The 15,926-nt window shown below is 44.0% G+C and overlaps 1 protein-coding gene and 1 long non-coding RNA gene across 4 annotated transcripts in view; one reads left to right on the top strand and one right to left on the bottom strand.

The window, feature by feature from the left end:
- The window catches only part of LOC116748466, an 88,869-nt gene extending 79,035 nt beyond the window's left edge, over positions 1 to 9,834 (top strand). For 2 of the 3 annotated variants that reach the window (XR_004348295.1, XR_004348296.1), the window contains 2 exons: positions 5,366 to 5,684; positions 9,395 to 9,834. This is a non-coding gene — a long non-coding RNA (uncharacterized LOC116748466). The remainder of the gene's footprint in view (positions 1 to 5,365; positions 5,685 to 9,394) is intronic. The other variant, XR_004348297.1, reaches the window with a different exon arrangement.
- The window catches only part of CCDC3 (coiled-coil domain containing 3), a 100,780-nt gene that overhangs the window by 11,586 nt on the left and 73,268 nt on the right, over positions 1 to 15,926 (bottom strand). The gene's annotated exons all lie outside the window — the stretch shown is intronic.

The raw sequence follows: 15,926 nt of genomic DNA, 5'->3' as shown, positions 1-15,926 counted from the left end.
AGTAATTTACCTGATAAAGAGCTCAAAAGAGTGGTGATAAAGATGCTCACAGAGCCCAGGAGAAAAATGCATGCATAAAATGAGAATTTCAACAGAGATCAAAAATATAAGAAAGTACCAAACAGAAGTGACAGAGCTGAAGAATAACTGAACTGAAAAATACAGTAGAGGTGTTCAACAGCAGACCGGATGAAACAGAAAAAAAGGATCACTGAACTCAAAGGGCAGTGGAACTCATCCAATCAGAACAGCAAAAAGAAAAGAGAATGAAGAAGAGTGAAGACAGCCTAACGAGACAACATCAAGCAAAAGGGGTCCCTAAAGAGGAAGAGAGAAAGGGGCAGAAAACTTAATTGAAGACATAATGGCTGAAAACTTCCCTAACCTAGATCCAGATCCAGGAAACCCAGAGAGTATTAAATAAGATGAACCCAAAGAGACCCACACCAAGATACACTGTAATTTAAGTATCAACAGTTAAAGACAAGGAGAGAATCTTAAAAGCAACAAGAGAAAAATAACTTACGTACAAGGGGAACCTACAAGACTATCAGCAGGTTTTTCAGCAGAAACTTTGCAGGTCAGAGGGAGTGGCGTGATATACAGATATAAAGAGCTGAAAGAAAAAAAAAAAAAACTGCCAACTAAGAATACTCTACCCTGGAAAACTGTCCTTCAGAACTGAAGGAGAGAGAAAGAATTTTCTAGACAAGGAAAAGCAAAAGAATTTCATCACCACTAGACCAGCCTTACAAGAAATGTTAAAGGGAGTTATTCAAGCTGAATAGAGAAGGTGCTAATTCGTAATAAAACATTACAAAGTAGGCATCTCACTGGTAAAGGTAAATATATAGTAAAATTCAGAATAATCTAATGTCATAAAGGCAGTGGGTTAATCACTTGTAAAGCCAGTATGAAGGTTAAAAGATAAAAGTAGAAAAATAACTATATAATTTGTTAGTGGATACACAAGATAAAAAGATGTATTTGTGACATCAAAAGCATTGGAAAATAAGTTATTAACTTAAAATGGACTGTTACAAGTTGTTTTACATAAACCTCATGGTAACTACAAAGCAAAAACCTATAGTAGATAAACAAAATATAAAGAGAAAGGACTCTACCACTACAGAAAATCATCAAACAAACAACAAAGAGCAAGAGAAGAGAAAGGAACAGAGGAACTACATAACAACCAGAAAGAAATTAACAAAATGGTAATAAGTACATACCTATAAGTAATTACATTAAATGTAAATGGACTATCTCCAATCAAAAGAGTGGCAGGACTTCCCTGGTGGCACAGTGATTAAGAATCTGCCTGCCAATGCAGGGGACATGGGTTCGAGCCCTGGTCCAGGAAGATCCCACATGCCGCAGAGCAACTAAGACCATGTGCTGCAATTACTGAAGCCTGCGTGCCACAACTACTGAAGCCCACACGTCTAGAGCCTGTGCTCCACAACAAGAGAAGCCACCACAATGAGAAGCCCATGCACCACAAGGAAGAGTAGCCCCCTGCTCGCTGCAGCTAGGAAAAGCCCGTGTGCAGCAACGAAGACCCAATGCAGCCAAAAATAAATAAGTAAGTAAATAAAGACAGAGTGGCTGAATGGATATAAAATATGACCCATCTATATGCTGCCTAAAAGAGATTCACTTCAGCTTTAAGGACACACAGAGACTGAGAGTAAAGGAATGGAAAACGATATTCCATGCAGATAGAAACCAAAAGCAAGCTGGGGTAGCTGTACTTATACTGTAAGACAAACTATAATAAGAAACAAAGGTCATTAATATAATGATAAAGGGATCAATTCATCAAGAGGGTATAGCATTTGTAAATAGTTATGCACTCAACATAGGAGCATCTAGATACATAAAGCAAATATTAACAGACCTAAAGGGAGAAATAGACAGCAATACAATAATAGTAGGGGACTTCAGTATCCCCCATCAATAATAAATAGATCATACAGACAGAAAAGTAAGGAAACACTGGACTTCAACTACATGTTAGACCAGACAGACTTAACATTTACAGAACATTCAATCTAAAAGCAACAGAACACAGATTCTTCTCATACGCACAGGAAACGTTTTCCAGGATAGATGATATGTTCGGTTCCAAAACAAGTCTTAATAAATTAGAACGCTGAGATCTTATCAAGCAGCTTTTCTGACCACAATGGTATAAAAGTAGAAATCAATTATAGAATAAAACTGGAAGATTCAAAAATATGTGGACATTAAACATGCTCCTGAACAACAAATGGTCAAAAGAGAAAATCAAGAAATAAAACATACCATAACTTGCGGGATGCAATAACGTCAGTTGTAAGAGGGAAGTTCATAGTGATAAATGCCTACATGATAAAACAACAAAGATCTCAAGTAAACAACCTAACTTTACACCTCAAGGACCTAGAAAAAGAAAAAATAAAGCCCAAATTTAGTAGAAGGACTAAAAGCTGATTTTCTGAAAAAATAGTAATCTTCAGCTAGATTCAGCGAAGAAAAGAGCCAGAAATAAAATCAGAAATGAAAGGAGGTATTACACCTATTACAGCAGATCATTAGAGACTATGAACAATTATACACCACCAAACTGGACAATTTGAAGAAATGGATAAATTCCTAGAAACATACAACCTACCCGCACTAAATCATAAAATAAATAGGAAATCTGAACAGACCAAGTACTAGTAAAGAGATTGAATCAGTAATCAAAAACTTCCCAAGAAACAGAAGTTCAGGACCATATGGCTTCAGTGGTCTTTCTTTCTTCATTTAAAGAAAAATTAATAGCAATCCTTATCAAACTCTTCCAAAAAATAGAAGAGAGAACACTTCCAAACTCATTTTACAAGGCCAGTATTACCTTAATACCAAAACCAGACAAGGACACCACAGAAATCACAAGCCAGTATCCCTGATGAATACAGATGCAAAGATCCTCAACAAAACATTAACCAACTCTTTTCAACAATATATTAATAGAACCATATACCATAATCAAGTCGCATTTATTCCAGGGGTGCAAAGATGGTTCAATATCTGCAAATCCGTTAATGTGCTACACATTAATAAAATGAAGGATAAAAATACTATCGATAAATGCAGAAAAAGCATTTGACAAAATTCAACATCCATTTATGATAGAAACTTTGGTGGGGGATTAGGCCTCGAGGGCAGAGCTCTCATGAATGGGATTAACGTCCTTATAAAGGAGGCCTGAGAGCTCCCTTGCCCCCTCTGCCACGTGAAGATACAAGAAGTCTGTGACCTGCAAGAGGGCCCTCACCTGTCCACGCTGGCTCCCTGACCTTGGACTTTCACCCTCTAGAACCTTGAGAAAAAAATTTCTGTTGTTTATAAGTCCCCCAGTAGGTGGAATTTTGTTATGGCAGCCCAAACAGACTAAGACCCCCTGGTACATAGTAAATGTCCACTAAATGTTGGTCATTATTATGGTATAGAGTTCAATCTCTTAAAACCCTTAAGACCTTTGTGACTGGACCCAGCCTGCATCTCCAGTCTTACTTATCATCCTTCTGTTCACACACTTTATGCCCAAAGCAACCTGGCTCTAGTTGTTCCCCAGTATGTCTTGTTCTTTCCCATCTCGGCCTCTGCGTGCTTTTCCTTCCTCCGGGAGGGCTGGTCGACCCCAGCTCTGTCTGGCAGTCCTAGAACCATTTTGCAGGTCCACCCCCACGACACTTTCCATAGGTGTCTCTCCAATTACACATAACGTTTCCTACTCCCCCATCTCCATAGCACGCAGAGCCATTCATACAGCACATGCCAAGCACCACACAGCCCCGGGGGTACGTGCACTACCCTCGTCACATCGCGAACTGCCGAAGGCCTGTTTCACCATGGTCTTTGTAGCCTTGTTGCCCTGGCCAGTTTAGGCATACACCAAAACATCGGAATCAAGTTATGTGTTCCAAAAATATCTGTCATTTAACAAAGAGCTTTTGCCACTGTTAAGGGGGTTGCGGGGAGGGAACATGTGCCACACTGCACTCTTCTGGCCAAAATGAGCCCCTCGAAGAGAAGGTGCCACAGGAGACTCTAGAGAACTCATTATTTATACAGTATATGACCAGATATCATCTATATAACTTTCTGACAGTTTAATATGGCCACGTACTAGGCTCAGCACTTTATATCCACTCTCACTAAGTCACGATCATTCTCTAAGTTATGACAGATCCTTGAACCAAGAACAAGATAAAAGAATCCAAGCAAAGTCCATTAAAAGAAGAGGACTGGGTTTTGCGGGGGGACTGACATGTACACACTGCTGTATTTAAAATGCATAACCAATAAGGACCTACCGTATAGCACAGGGAGCTCCGCTCGATATTATGTAACAACCTAAATGGGAAAAGAATTTGAAAAAGGATACATGTATATGTATAACTGAATCACTTTGCTGCACACCTGAAACTAACCCAACATTGTTAATCAACTATACTCCAATATGAAATGGAAAGTTAAAAAAGAGGACTGGGTTTTAATATGGCTGGCTGTTCATTTTGAAAGGACAGAGTCCAATAGTGTGTTGGAACATAACATCAAAGAGAAGGCTGAGTTACATTTTATGACGTTCTTCACACGCTGCATTTTAAAATAACAAATGAGAGTGAACATGGTGGGATGCAACAAGCTCTGTGCTCTTGGTGGAACATCAGTGCACATCTAAGACATCAACACTCTTCGTAGGCATCCCTCAGACCCAGGGCCCAGCTGTTCCCTACTCTAGGGAGCTAGAGCAAGAGGAAGACCACCTTGACAATGGCCTGAAGAAACCAAGATGAAGCAAAGGGACAGCCAGAAAGTGTGTCTGTGGGGGTTGGGGGTGGGGGGGTAGTTATTAAAATGGGATGAATGGGATGACTGGAGTTCCTTGGTGAATATGTCACTCTCAATCCCTTAGCCTCTCTTTGACATGGGTAGGGTTTGGGCTAGAGCAGAAGGACTCTTGTCCAATGTCACCAATAGCAAAGCTGTGACCCAGGACCCCTTACCAAGTAGAAGGTCTTTATCTTTGTGGAAAGTGGGCTCTGCCTGCAAATAGGAAGGGCTTCGGCCCTAGGAATAAGAGGCTAACCCCATAAAATGATGAAGCCATTGTCACAAGCGTCTCAAGCAGGCCTCCTGAATCCTGGCCTTCACCTCTTGAGAAGCATGAATTTCTGCACAACACCTGTGCTTTCAAATACATGTTTCTTTAAGAAACTATCCTTTCTCTGAAATGCTATCCAAATGCAATCAATCTCTTTAGAAACTGCTTTTAAAATATACATATAAAAGGTCAACACACTTGCTCATTTAATTTTGTGTGCTTTATAAGAGGCTGAGAAGAGGAGAGGGAGAGGCCAGACCAAGAGGAAACACGTATTGCCATGTGCTCTTTGAAGAGGAACCAAAGAGAAGCAAATGATCATTTGGGGCAACCGCCAAGCAACTGATTGCTAATGGGCAGCCGCGTCCTCAGGACCACATCACACCAGCTCTGACTGGCTACAGAGGAGAAAGCCCTTGCCTGTCAGATGTCTACGCCCCCAGCATCCACCTGTGGCTGAGTCGCTTTTCTCTAGAAAGCTCCAGTGCTTCAGGGTGGATGAGAAGGCTGTCGTAGGGGAGCCTGCCCTTTTATTCTCAGACAAAAGGTAGGCTGGGATACCCATTCTTTACCTTCTTTTTAAAGTAACGTCTTTTTAAACTATAAAAAGCAACATATTTTATTGTACAAAACCTTTTTCAAATTGAGACCAAAAAAAGATCATCTGTAACTCTGTTGCACTGAGATAGCCACTGCTGACATTTTAATACATCTCTTCCTAGGACTGTTTCTATTGGTATACATAAATATTTAAACGAAGTTGGACTCATGCCATTATTAGACTTTCTGATGCGATTCTTTCCCTTTGCTATTTTATCATGATTATTTTCTGGACACTTGTACACTTCCATGGAGCATTTCAATGGAAGCTGGGGGAGGGGGAGTCAGGTGGTTCTGCCCAGCTGCCGTGAACTGAAAAACTCATCACTAGTTGTTAATCTTCCTCCATCCTTATAACCACAGGCCAACAGGGAAGGATGCCAAGATGGGCGTTTTTGCATCTGTGGGGCTGAATGATCTCAGGGTGGCCTTTCGGGTGGTCACCAGCCTCCAATGACAGGACAAACCCATGAGAGTTTCTCACCTGTGCTCTACCTAAAACCTTCCCATGTGTTCTCTGCTGTCCCCAGGAATCTCAGGTGCTGTGGGAAAGTTTCGCAATCAAGATCTTGAAGGGTTAAGGAATTGAAGCCATGTTACCATATAGAATCCATATACAATACAGAATCACCTCTAAATGATTAAAGAAATCATTTCTAAATGGTTTCCACCTCCATATGTTCGTTCATTCCAGCAAGAAGCACTTATCATACCATGCCTGGTACTGTACGGTGCGGAAAGTTCTCCCTGAGTTACTCCGCAATGTGCCACTAAACTCTGTATCTACATAACAAAAAGTGCATTAAAAATTACTACTTCATGGCAGCAGACATACCAAAGGCTCCCTGAGAGGATTCTTGCCTTCACAGCTGCTTTCAATTTAAATAACCCTATACAGACAAAACAAAATGTACTTTCTGAAACGTTAAAAATGAGGCAAGTCCCAAAGTGGTAACACTGACCAACAGCTTGCCTTTTTAACACTTTGCTCCTGTTCTTGAGATTCAAAACAGAAAAGGGAAAAAAAAAAGGAGAGAATTAAAATCTAGAACAGAGGCTAGCAAACTGTGGGCTTGTGGACCCGATCCGGCCCACCACCTGTTTTTGCTAATAAAGTTTTATTGGAACACTGACACGTTCCTTTGTTTACATATGGTCTGTGGCTCCTTTCCCACTACAATGGCAGAGTAGTTGCAACAGAGACTGTGTGGTCCAAAACTAAAATGTTTAGTACCTGGCCCCTTGTAGGAGAAAATTCTGGAACCCTCATCTTGAGAGAAGCTCAAGGCAAACGGAGATGCAAAGGCAACAGCTGACAACTAGATGAGTTTGGAGGGAAAACAGCCAATAAAGAATGGAAGAGGGCAAAGGATGGAAAAAGCATCGGGTCCCAGAGTTTGCCAAGACCCTCACTGCCCACCCTTCACCCTTTTCACACCACTTTCGAGCACTGATGTGCAATCACTGCTTCAGGCTGCCAGGTCGCAGCTCAAGTTCTCAGTGATTCTTGTCAAGGAGCCTTTGACTCTCAAGAGACTGCTGCCAATTTCAAACCTCCAGATGCAAGTTCACAAAAGAGCTCTCTCCAAAATGGTTATCCCACTGTTTCTAAAGTGCTTCCCCGGCGACACTGGAAATATATGCTTTCTGGAACCTACCCATGTGCACTGCCCAGGAGCAGCCACTCTCAGGGTGAGAGGCACTCTGAAGTGGGTCGCTGGTCACACAATCTTTCAGTTCTGAAAAGCTTACACTGCATGGTGCCTTCTGACCCAGTCAAGGCCAGAGGCCAAGACTCCTTCATTCTCCGTGTGATGCAGGAACTCCTGGAGGGTTGATGGTGAGCCCAGAGGCCTCAACCCAGGTTCTTGCCAGTTCTCTCTCACCCTGTCTCTTCGTTCCACCATTGTTTTAAACCTCTTAGGAGGCGAGCAGCAGAGTCAAGTCAAAGCAGAATGGTTTCCTAAAGGATTCAACAGCAACAGTTTGGATGACACCCAGCACTACCGAGAAAACTCCCAAGCCACAGAAGTGACAACAGCGTACTCTGCGGACTCTCTGGAGAAACAACCTGAGGTTCCTATGACTGTATTTGACTTGGCATCTGGTCCTTCCTGTGCTCCACCCAAAGTCAAAAGAGTTGTCTCCCTGTGCCAGGAACCCAGCAGAAGCGAGAGCAGATGCCCCAGACAGGCTGTGGCTGAAGGCGAGGGGCATGGAGAATGGGCAAGTGGAGGTGGAAGCAGGCAGGCAGGGGGTCAGGGGACAGAGCTGGGGCAGCAGCACCCTTCCCACTGGGCAGTACTGGCTCAAGGGCTCCCCCAACCCTCCCTTCCTGCTCCCTTCCCCCGACTCTCCCCAGACAAGCCAAGGCTGTCTGGCCTCCTGGGTAGGAGCCTGGGCTTCAGAACCAGGCAAAACTGGGATTGCATCCTGGCTGCTCCTTCACGTATGGCAGGTCCTCCTCACCTGCATCAATGAAGCTGCCTTAGTTCACTCTCCTCATTTTTTTTTTTTTTTTTTTCGGTACGCGGGCCTCTCACCGCTGTGGCCTCTCCCGTTGCGGAGCACAGGTTCCGGACGCGCGGGCTCAGCGGCCATGGCTCACGGGCCCAGCCGCTCCGTGGCATGTGGGATCTTCCCGGACCGGGGTATGAACCCGCATCCCCTGCATCGGCAGGTGGACTCTCAACCACTGCGCCACCAGGGAAGCCCTCACTCTCCTCATTTACACAACGGGGGTAATAATGCCTCCACTATCCACTTGCTTTGAAGATTAAAATCAGAGAACAGATGTAAAAGCATCTGACATAGCACCTGACATACAGGAAACATACAATAAATGAATCTTTATGACGGTTCCTCACCTGAACTTGAGCTTTCCTGATTGAACTACTCCTTCATAACCACACTGGGCTCCCTCAAATATCTATGCCTTTGCATGTGTAGTTCCTTCTGCTTAGAAAATCTCCACCAACTACCCCCCACATCCTTATCCAACTGACAAAATTCTACTTATTCTCCAAGCCTGGGTTCAAGGGTCACCTCCCCTGTGAAGCCTTCCCTGATTCCCCCAGAAAGAGCCATGTAATCTTTCCCCAATTCTACTGTCAAGTTTATCACACTGTGAGTCTGACTCTCTCCTGGACAAGGCCCCTCAAATGCAAGGGTTCCATCTTTTCATCTTTGTATCCAGTACCTGGCATGGAATAAAGCACTTAACGAAGGAAGGGATGCAGGTTGAAATAAAAACAAGTTCAGTGACTTAAAAATGAGCAACAGGGCTTCCCTGGTGGCGCAGCGGTTGAGAGTCCGCCTGCCGATGCAGGGGACATGGGTTCGTGCCCCGGTCCAGGAGGATCCCACATGCCGCGGAGCGGCTGGGCCCATGAGCCATGGCCGCTGAGCCTGCGCGTCTGGAGCCTGTGCCCCGCAATGGGAGAGGCCACAGCAGTGAGAGGCCCGCGTACCGCAAAAAAAAAAAAAAAGCAACAAACGGAGAAGCAGGAGCCACCTTTGGAAAGTAGGTGCTGGCTCCATTGTGATCCTTGTGAAGTCCTATCCCAAGTCTGTTCTGACTCCCTGTTCTGGTAAGATCAGGAACTGGCTTTAATGATCCCTGAAGTTAATGCATTTTCTTTTCTGATTCTCTCCCAGGCCCAGCTGACTAGGTTATTTTGTGTATCCTACACCAAATCCATAACAGCTGCAGGACATAATGGAGGTGAAAAAAGACTGAATTTTCACGGGGAGATGCTGGGTTACAGGAAGCCCAGGTAAATTCAGGACACAGATCACGTTTCAGAAAGACTCCAGAGATGGCGGAAGAAGAGGACAGGGTCTTCAGAGGCCAGGGCTTAACTCCTGAATCGACCAAGATTAAAATCAGGAGAGACTGCGCCGCTTTGGGTCCATTCTGCGCCGTCACAGAAAGGGAAGTTTACCGATTAAGTTGAGTTACAGAGAGATAAAGGTAAATCTTCAGATGAATGCACTAGAAAGCACTGCCAAGGTGAGGTCTACATAACGATCATCTCATCATGCTCGCATGGGGACAAAAGGGGTTTTTTTGGTCAAATAAAGTTCAAAAATTCTGCATATTATGTCTCCCTCTTTGATACGATACACATTAACCTATCAACCATACACGTTGGTCCTGCATTAAACCAACCCCCATGTTTTACACCCATTCTCATTTGACTATGGCAGAGCTCTCCAACAGGCAACAAGAACTGATTTCACGTGTTGGGGGGATGTCCATCTTCTTAGGGCTGGAGGCAGCCAGTCCACTCAGCTATAAGCAGCCTGCTACACTGTCCTCAGGGCTTTTTTTTATCAATGTCCGTTACAAAAATCCTTTACCGTTATGGTTGGAAAAGACATCCTGGGTCTAGGAGCTCAGTAACTTTTAAAATAAATTTTGAAGATAATTAATGATATTTTAATTACCACTCATACATAAATGAATAAATGTCCCCATTGCATCCCACTACACACACACTCTATATATATACATCGAGATATAGACATATATCTTTCTAAAGAAAGAATATTAATCACGCAATTGTATGCATGTGGACCTTGCTGATGGGAACTGAACTTGTTCCATTCTGTGACACTTCGATCTAGGTTCTAAGCTTCTCACGGGGGAAATCTGTATCTCCCCAGGGAGTTTTGCAAACATCATTTTCCACTGTCCATGATGGGAGGATGACTGGGAAGCACTAGGTCATGGAAGACTGATTCCAACCCCCAAGGCTTTTCTAGACCTACCAAAGGAGGTAAAACTGAAACCACAGATCCTCGCGTGAGAAGGCTGCTAGTGGCTCTTATTCAGTTCCGAGCACTTTCCATGTTGCAAGGGAGAAAAGACTCCCGGGTAAGGTGGAAAGGAGGGTGTGATTTTTTTAGGTTCCCAGAAATTCATTCCAGACAATGGGCATCACAGTAGAAGGACGGGCACCTCCATCGAGTCCCAATCCTGCCACTGATGAGTTGGTGACTTTGGCAAGTCATGATCCTCCCTGAACCTCAGTTATAGCCTCAAAGACATCTTCCGATGCCTCTGAATGTTTGGTCCAAGCCTCCTTGGGCATTTAGTCCCCAGTTGTCCAGTTCTGGCCAGGGCTGAACTCCCAGCTGTCCAGTTCTGGCCAGGGCTGAACTCTGGCCAGGTTCTCTCCCATGAAAACAGTAGGAGGAAAACAGACCCACAGTAGACTTGCCAATGCAGGAGTTCCCTTGGGAGGCATGGGTGCTATTCATGGTCACTGGGATCTCAGGATTTTATTTAAAGATCTGACCACTGGCCTTCTGATGTGCGTGCTCAGCTTTCATGGCATCTCGGGCTATGGGAGAGGAAGAATGAAAGGGCCTGATGGTGTGGGCACCTCCGAACCCAGCAGTCAACAGATGTGCGACTACTGGCGATGGGGGCCAAGTTCATTCCTGCCCCAGCCCTGGGTGTGCAGACCACTGCTGAGTGGGGCTCACAGAGCCACCGACTGGCTCCTTAAGCTCCAGGCCTCGGGTCACTGCTGCTGCCCAAGGGAACAGCAGGCCAAGGGGAAGCTTCCCCCTCGCCCTGTGGACCTCTGAACTCAGTCCAAGGTGACCTAAAGGCAGCCCCTCTGATCTCAAGGCATCCGGGTAAGGTTGCTGAGAGTAGGAAGGCTGAACCATGGATCACGGGGGTCCCACCAAGGAGGGGAAGCCTAGAGAAGAAACTGGCCCAGAGGCAAGCCAGCCTGCTCTGCCCCTGCTCTCTCTCCAAAGGCATCACTGGCCTGACCCATCTGGGTCCAAGGCTCATTTCCCTGGGGCCTTTCACACTCACAGGTTTCAAACATTCAGTATTGTCTCCAGCCCTTCTGAAAAGGGCAGCTAAGGACCAGGCTCTACTTTTCCTCCTGATGTGTGGTGTATTTTCCTGGCATCATCAGTACTGGCTGAAAAACCCAAAGGGTTCCTGCCACCAGCCCAGCCCAACTGGGAAATGCGACAAAGATTTATAAGCTGTGAGCACGCTCCTATTTACTTCCCAGAGACTGATGACTGGTCCACGGCCACATCCAGGGTCTGACTCAGTCCAAAGTCTGTTTGCTTGGGAGAGTTTTTCAAACCCAGATACAGGATTTTCTGTTACTGAATCAAGACAGATAGCCCCGGAGCCACCTCTCCTTAGAGGAGAAAGAGCTGGGGGTGGGATTCAGTGAGAGCTAGCTTCAAACTTAGCTCAGACTACGCAGCTATTTTTTCTTCTTTCAGAAAGTGGAGATACAGATAATGGTGAGACTGTGCTGGCGGTATTTGGGAAGCTGTCCATCCACTAAATGTTGACCATTATAATCACATACAGGCTCGGTCCATAACCTCATGTCCCAGAATCAGTTCTCAGCTAATATTTTAATAGGTAAAAATATTATTGGAAAATCCTTAAACCACAGATGACAAACAGATACTCAAGCACAGTGATGTGTTTCTGCCAACTTTCAAGGGCGTCCTTCCTGCCTTGGTACCTGGCACAGTCCCTGCAAACTTGAAAGCTTCAATAACATGGTCAGGGCAAATTTTACATGTGAAAGGCATTAGGTTACAGAATCCTACCCACTGCATGGTTATGGCCAGATTCTATGACAAATGAAAAGGGAATATTAGCTCTGAGAAGAAAATTTAAATATGCCTTAATTATTGTCCCATTATACAAACAACCAGTTATTCCTAGCCACCTCTTTAACAATTTGCTGTTCCACCTTCCTGAAATGCTGTTCCATGACTCTGCACATCGGGCTCATTGTCGTCCTTCTGGTTCCTGTGTCACCACCTCAGATGTCTTTCCTTACCACCTTGTAAGTAGCCTCCCCTAATGACTGCCTCAGCAACCTGCTTGTGCCCCTAATAGCATGATCAGTTGACTAAATAATGATTATCTTTCTTCCATTACACTATAAAACAGGGACTCTGTGTCTCATTTTTACTGCTATTACCCTAGTGCAGTTATTACCCTAATACAGTGCCTGGCATACAGTAAGTGCTCAAAAGAGTTTTGACTGAAATAACGAATTATAAAGCTATTACATGCTAATTATTTTAAAAATTGGAAACTACTTCAAAACAGAAAAAACAAATTCACCACTCAAAAATGCCTTCTTTTACTGGCATCACTTTTTTTTAACCTAGTTATAAACTACACTGTATTTTCAATTTTGAATTTGGCTTTCTCAAGCTTTCATTTCATAAAAACCGTACAATCTGAGAGTTTCACTATTCTGATGGCTGAATCTATTTCATTATAAGATTACTCTTTAATTTATTTAGATATATTCCTTTGGTTGGGCACACAGGCTGTTTCTAAACATTGTACTATTTTAAATATTGTTCAAGAAAATAACACGCCACATTTTTCTTTATCAGGATTATTTCTTTAGGGCTGACACTTGAAAGTGAAATTCTTAGGTTATTAGACTGGAAGTAATGAACATTTCTAAGAATTTTGCTCTGTGTTGCCAAATTGTTTTCTAAGAGTATTATACTGATCTAAGGTTTAATTTTTCATATTTCTTTCTTTGATTTACCTAGGATCTATTTGGGTATATGGTATGATGTGAGTACCTAAATACATTTTATTTCCAAAAAGCAAATCAATTATTCTCCCACATTTTATTAAATACTCCTCCCTTAACTGGGGGGGGGGGGGGGGGGGGTGTGTGATGAATTGGGAGACTGGGATTGACATATATACACTAATATGTATAAAATAGATAACAAATAAGAACCTGCTGTATAAAAAATAAAATCCAAAATAAATAAATAAATACTCCTCCCTTTCCACAGATTATATTACCTCCTTCCTCAGGATTCTAACTTATACTAAAGTCTGATTGGACCTACTTCAACCTGTTTAGCTGTGGGTTAGTATACCAGTGTCATGGGGCTTTTATGGTATATCATGTGATAGGATATTCCTCTTCTTTTTCAAAAAGTCCTTGGCCAAACTTTTAAAATCCAGATGGATTCTATAAGGATCTTAAAATACGGTATGAACCCATAGAGCTCTATACATACTTTGAGTGTGCCAAAAACTACAGACTAATATTTATTACCTAACTTTAAAAACTGCTTCAAAGTATATGCTTTTCTGATCTGTCTCCCCGCCCATTATTTTTTCTTAAATACACCCTTGATTCATCTGTCTTACTCCTACTCAGGGAATAAAGCCATGAAAGTTTTATGTTTTGTTCTGGATTTAACCTATACCAGTTATATGTTCCCCTCTTCTCATTACCCATCTAGAAAAATACGCACAGATGTTCCCAATGGGAATGAAGGACGGTCACAGCAGAATTATTAATAAGACTGAAAAAGTAGCAACAACTTTCATGCCCGTCAGTAAGGGAAGGGCTAAATAAACTACAGCCTGTCCACCCAATGAAATACTATGCGAAATTAAAGGGATGAAAACGGAAAAAATCTCCGACATGTATTATCAAGCGGTAACCTTCCCCCAGTTGTAGACCCATTCATATAGTATTATACCACTTATGAAAAAAAAAAAAGCCCACCAAACTATATTTTAGGGTCCACATGTATGCATGTAAAACTCTGGTCTGAGGTCTGGAAGGATCTTGACTGTTAATAAGGTTGCCTCCGGGGAGGGGCCTGGGATTCAGAGTTGTAAAGGAAGCTGTGCTTTTATCTGTAGCGCATACATTTTTATACAAATACCATATGCATGCGTGTTTCACTTGCACAATTAGAAATGAGTACGTGTTTTTAAAGTCATACTCTTGGAAGGGATGATCAGCTCTTAGGTGCATTTCTCTTGCACATGCCTTGGTGCCATGAGGTTCCTTCCGTAGGTGCCCAGCACGACTTAGCCCCAGGGAGCACCCAGAACCTCAGCCCCCAGGGATCCTCACCCAGCAGGAATCACAAAAGACTCTGCAGTTGCCATTTTAGGTAAAAAAAAGCCACTCTCGGGCAAGGGTTGGGGGAGATTGATGAGGATTAGACTAGCAGCCACGGGTGACACTTCCCAACCACAGTCATAATGGAGCAGGTGCTAAGCATGTAACCGGCTGGGGACATCACACACGACCCATCGGATCCGGTTCACGGCTGTGGAAGGGGGCTGTTATTTACTTGATGCACCAAGATCCCCACACTTGGGACTTTATCACCCCTAGATTCTGGCGTTGGAGAAAGAATAATAACTACCATTTATCAAGGCATCCACGTGCCAGGCACCGTACTACCCGTTTTGGACACATTCTCGTATTAAATTCTGACATTTGACCCACAAGGTAGATTGAACTATTTGTCCCATTTTAGAGATTAGAAACACGAAGCTCAGACAGCAGAAGCAACTTGCCTAAAGCCCCGCGGTACGTGATGGAACTTGAACTTGGAATCAGACCATCTCTCTTCAAAGGCTGTGTGCCCTTTGCTCTTAAGCTCTGTGACAGAGGTCTTCAAATAAGGAGATTTCATCTGCAAACCAAGAGCTCAAGTGGAGGTTTCTAGGGGCCTGGCTCTCCTCCCTGGCCCTTGGCAGTGCACACAAGGCCATTCCCCTCCCACCACCTTCCACCTACTCCCCACTCCTCCGCCCGCGCCCCCCCCCGCCTCCCAAAAAACCAGGCGCAAACTAAACATGACAATATTTGCCTGTGACACAGTGGTTTCAGTTACCAAAAGAGAAAACTGGAAACAAGCGTTCCAGCCGCCCGCCTCCTCACCTGCGTCCGTAACCCCACTTGCGAGCAGTCTGGATACGCAATCTAAAATGAATTAAGGAGGCAACTTTAGTGAAGAAGGACATGAGCTCAGCTTTTATTTATTTGGCTGTGTTGGGTCTTCGTTTCTGCGTGACAGCTTTCTCTAGTTGCAGCGAGCGGGGGCCACTCTTCATCGCGGTGCGTGGGCCTCTCACTGTCGCGGCCTCTCTTGTTATGGAGCACAGGCTCCAGACGCGCAGGCTCAGTAGTTGTGGCTCACAGGCCTAGTTGCTCCGCGGCATGTGGGATCCTCCCAGACCAGGGCTCGAACCCGTGTCCCCTGCATTGGCAGGTGGATTCTCAACCACTGTCCACCAGGGAAGACCCAAGCTCAGCTTTTAAAATCTCACAGTTAATGAACATCAAATTCCACTCTAGTCCCTGAGAAGGTGACCTTTTGACTCATAAACTTT

Source organism: Phocoena sinus, chromosome 2 (genome assembly GCF_008692025.1).
Source record: "Phocoena sinus isolate mPhoSin1 chromosome 2, mPhoSin1.pri, whole genome shotgun sequence".
NCBI lineage: Eukaryota > Metazoa > Chordata > Mammalia > Artiodactyla > Phocoenidae > Phocoena > Phocoena sinus.
Note: the sequence above shows the minus strand (reverse complement) of the source record. Positions and strands in the feature narration are given on the sequence as shown.